The sequence below is a fragment of the Tasmannia lanceolata genome, unplaced genomic scaffold (assembly GCF_043159265.1).
Source record: "Tasmannia lanceolata isolate RefF3 unplaced genomic scaffold, GAP_Taslan_0.1 ptg000218l, whole genome shotgun sequence".
Classification (NCBI taxonomy): Eukaryota; Viridiplantae; Streptophyta; class Magnoliopsida; order Canellales; family Winteraceae; genus Tasmannia; species Tasmannia lanceolata.
In genome coordinates, this window is record NW_027518894.1 from 270,001 (window position 1) to 275,000 (window position 5,000).

Sequence of the window (5,000 nt, forward strand, 5' to 3'; positions counted from 1 at the left end):
GGGCCTTGTGCCCATGGTCTTCGCAAGACAGCGTCCAAGGCACCCGAAAGCCCAAGGGAACCCAAACCCGGCCGACACTTGCAATCGCACATGCTCTCTGCAACACACCATCAATGCCGCCCAACGGGGCCAGCACGAGCAGTCCTCCGCGGTCCCCTGGCCCTGCGCACGTTTGTCTTCGAAACCGAGCATCAATGCCACAGAAAGTGCCGGGGCGCCAGCTGGAGCCATCATCCGCGTTGCCATGGCTCGCTTGGCCTTGGCTTGCCAGGCCCCGACACGAGCAATCGCGCATTTTCTTTGCAACCGACCATCAATGCCGCCCAACGGGGCCAGCACGAGCAGTCATCCGCGGTCCCCTGGCCCTGCGCACGTTTGTCTTTGAAACCGAGCATCAATGCCACAGAAAGTGCCGGGGCGCCAGCTGGAGCCATCATCCGACGTGCCATGGCTCTGGTCCCATGGTCTTCGCAACCGAGCATTCGTGACACCCGCGGGGCCAGGACACCAACCCTTCCGACACGAGCATTCGCGCATGTTCTTTGGCCACACAACGGCGCCAGCACGAGCAAAATCATCCGCGGTGCGGTGGCCTTGCACGGCCTTTTGTCTTTGGAACCAACCATCAGTGCCACGGGAAGTGCCGGAGTCCCGGCATCCGCGGTGCCAAGTCATTGCGCCCTTGGTCTCTGCAGCGGGGCATGCCGGGCACTCCCAACCATTGCAAGCAAGCAAGCAAGCAAGAAAGAAAGTAAGTAAGTAAGTAAGTATTACATATAGGGGCGGGACATGCGGGGAGATCTGCGAAACGTGCATTACGGGGCACACGCGTACCTACCGGGGCATACCGACCCCTATTGGGGCACACGTGTGCATATCGGGGCATACCGGGCCTATCGGGGCACACGCGTACATACCGGGGCATACCGAGCCCTACTGGGGCACACGTGCGCATATCGGGGCGTACCAAGCCTATCGGGGCATACGCATGTATCCCAAGGCATACCGAGTCTATCCGGGCATACGCGTTCATACCGGGGCGTAACGGGCCTATCGGGGCATACTTGGGCATATCCGGGCAAAAAATGCCCAAAACTTGCGCAACCTTGGCAACCGTGGTCCATTCCTCTTTATATGCCTAGCCTTGCCAACCGTGGTCCATTCCTCACTATATGCCATGGCCTTGTGCCCATGGTCTTCCCAAGACAGCGTCCAAGGCCCCCGGAAGGCCAAGGGAGCCCAACCCAGCAATGCCCTGCTATGGCAAGCCAAGGCCAAGCATTCCGGTGCCTATCCGGGCAAAAATGCAATTCCTCTCTATATGCCTAGCCTTGGCAACCGTGGTCCATTCCCCACCATATGCCATGGCCTTGTGCCCATGGTCTTCCCAAGACAGTGTCCAAGGCGCCCGGAAGGCCAAGGGAGCCCAACCCAGCAATGCCCTGCTTTGGCAAGCCAAGGCCAAGCATTCCGGTGCCTAACCTTGGCAACCGTGGTCCTTTCCTCACCATATGCCATGGCCTTGTGCCCATGGTCTTCGCAAGACATCGTCCAAGGCGCCCAAAAGGCCAAGGGAGCCCAACCCAGCAATGCCTTGCTAGGACAAGCCAAGGCCAAGCATTCCGGTGCCTATCCGGGCAAAAACGCCCAAAGCATGCCCATTCCTTAGCCTATCCAGGCAAAAACGCCCAAAATCTGCACATTCTAGTGCCTATCCGGGCAAAAACGCCCACCAGCATGCCACCCTCCTATAGGGTTTGCGCAACCAACCAGCCTAACCACCAGTGGCAACCAAAGGTGCTGTTAGCGACGACTTCTGAAGACGCAACGAGACGCGACGTGTTTGCGCCCAGACGCGACGAGACGATGCGGGATCTGCGCCCAAGAATGCCTAGACCCGTCGACTTGATGCGGGATCAGCTCGCCCAAGCATGCCTAGTGTGCAAGGCCTGTGTGCAAGGCTAGTGTCCAAGGCTAGTGTGCAAGGCTCATGTGGAACGCTAGTGCGCAAGGCTAGTGCCCAAGGCTTGTGTGCCAGGCCCGTGTGCAAGGCTAGTGTCCAGGGCTTGTGTGCATTGCTTGAGTGCAAGGCTTGTGTGCATTGCTCGAGTGCATGGCTTGTGTGCAAGGGTTGTGCGCAAGGCTAGTGTGCGGGGCTTGTGCGCATGGCTAATGTGCACGGCTTGTGTGCATGGCTACCGTGCAAGGCTAGTTTGCATGGCTAGGGTGCAAGGCTCGCATGCGAGGCTAGTGTGCAAGGCTGCGTGCAAGGGAAGCGTGCAGGGCGAGTGTGCGAGGCCACTGTGCACGGCGCCAGCACTAGCGAGCCATCATCCGCGTTGCCATGGCTCGCTTGGCCTTGGCTTGCCAGGCCCCGACACGAGCAATCGCGCATTTTCTTTGCAACCGACCATCAATGCCGCCCAACGGGGCCAGCACGAGCAGTCCTCCGCGGTCCCCTGGCCCTGCGCACGTTTGTCTTTGAAACCGAGCATCAATGCCACAGAAAGTGCCGGGGCGCCAGCTGGAGCCATCATCCGACGTGCCATGGCTCGCTTGGCCTTGGCTTGCCGGGCCCCGACACGAGCAATCGCGCATTTTCTTTGCAACCGACCATCAATGCCGCCCAACGGGGCCAGCACGAGCAGTCATCCGCGGTCCCCTGGCCCTGCGCACGTTTGTCTTTGAAACCGAGCATCAATGCCACAGAAAGTGCCGGGGCGCCAGCTGGAGCCATCATCCGACGTGCCATGGCTCTGGTCCCATGGTCTTCGCAACCGAGCATTCGTGACACCCGCGGGGCCAGGACACCAACCCTTCCGACACGAGCATTCACGCATGTTCTTTGGCCACACAACGGCGCCAGCACGAGCAAAATCATCCGCGGTGCGGTGGCCTTGCACGGCCTTTTGTCTTTGGAACCAACCATCAGTGCCACGGGAAGTGCCGGAGTCCCGGCATCCGCGGTGCCAAGTCATTGCGCCCTTGGTCTCTGCAGCGGGGCATGCCGGGCACTCCCAACCATTGCAAGCAAGCAAGCAAGCAAGAAAGAAAGTAAGTAAGTAAGTAAGTATTACATATAGGGGCGGGACATGCGGGGAGATCTGCGAAACGTGCATTACGGGGCACACGCGTACCTACCGGGGCATACCGACCCCTATTGGGGCACACGTGTGCATATCGGGGCATACCGGGCCTATCGGGGCACACGCGTACATACCGGGGCATACCGAGCCCTACTGGGGCACACGTGCGCATATCGGGGCGTACCAAGCCTATCGGGGCATACGCATGTATCCCAAGGCATACCGAGTCTATCCGGGCATACGCGTTCATACCGGGGCGTAACGGGCCTATCGGGGCATACTTGGGCATATCCGGGCAAAAAATGCCCAAAACTTGCGCAACCTTGGCAACCGTGGTCCATTCCTCTCTATATGCCTAGCCTTGCCAACCGTGGTCCATTCCTCACTATATGCCATGGCCTTGTGCCCATGGTCTTCCCAAGACAGCGTCCAAGGCCCCCGGAAGGCCAAGGGAGCCCAACCCAGCAATGCCCTGCTATGGCAAGCCAAGGCCAAGCATTCCGGTGCCTATCCGGGCAAAAATGCAATTCCTCTCTATATGCCTAGCCTTGGCAACCGTGGTCCATTCCCCACCATATGCCATGGCCTTGTGCCCATGGTCTTCCCAAGACAGTGTCCAAGGCGCCCGGAAGGCCAAGGGAGCCCAACCCAGCAATGCCCTGCTTTGGCAAGCCAAGGCCAAGCATTCCGGTGCCTAACCTTGGCAACCGTGGCCCTTTCCTCACCATATGCCATGGCCTTGTGCCCATGGTCTTCGCAAGACATCGTCCAAGGCGCCCAAAAGGCCAAGGGAGCCCAACCCAGCAATGCCTTGCTAGGACAAGCCAAGGCCAAGCATTCCGGTGCCTATCCGGGCAAAAACGCCCAAAGCATGCCCATTCCTTAGCCTATCCAGGCAAAAACGCCCAAAATCTGCACATTCTAGTGCCTATCCGGGCAAAAACGCCCACCAGCATGCCACCCTCCTATAGGGTTTGCGCAACCAACCAGCCTAACCACCAGTGGCAACCAAAGGTGCTGTTAGCGACGACTTCTGAAGACGCAACGAGACGCGACGTGTTTGCGCCCAGACGCGACGAGACGATGCGGGATCTGCGCCCAAGAATGCCTAGACCCGTCGACTTGATGCGGGATCAGCTCGCCCAAGCATGCCTAGTGTGCAAGGCCTGTGTGCAAGGCTAGTGTCCAAGGCTAGTGTGCAAGGCTCATGTGGAACGCTAGTGCGCAAGGCTAGTGCCCAAGGCTTGTGTGCCAGGCCCGTGTGCAAGGCTAGTGTCCAGGGCTTGTGTGCATTGCTTGAGTGCAAGGCTTGTGTGCATTGCTCGAGTGCATGGCTTGTGTGCAAGGGTTGTGCGCAAGGCTAGTGTGCGGGGCTTGTGCGCATGGCTAATGTGCACGGCTTGTGTGCATGGCTACCGTGCAAGGCTAGTTTGCATGGCTAGGGTGCAAGGCTCGCATGCGAGGCTAGTGTGCAAGGCTGCGTGCAAGGGAAGCGTGCAGGGCGAGTGTGCGAGGCCACTGTGCACGGCGCCAGCACTAGCGAGCCATCATCCGCGTTGCCATGGCTCGCTTGGCCTTGGCTTGCCAGGCCCCGACACGAGCAATCGCGCATTTTCTTTGCAACCGACCATCAATGCCGCCCAACGGGGCCAGCACGAGCAGTCATCCGCGGTCCCCTGGCCCTGCGCACGTTTGTCTTTGAAACCGAGCATCAATGCCACAGAAAGTGCCGGGGCGCCAGCTGGAGCCATCATCCGACGTGCCATGGCTCGCTTGGCCTTGGCTTGCCGGGCCCCGACACGAGCAATCGCGCATTTTCTTTGCAACCGACCATCAATGCCGCCCAACGGGGCCAGCACGAGCAGTCATCCGCGGTCCCCTGGCCCTGCGCACGTTTGTCTTTGAAACCGAGCA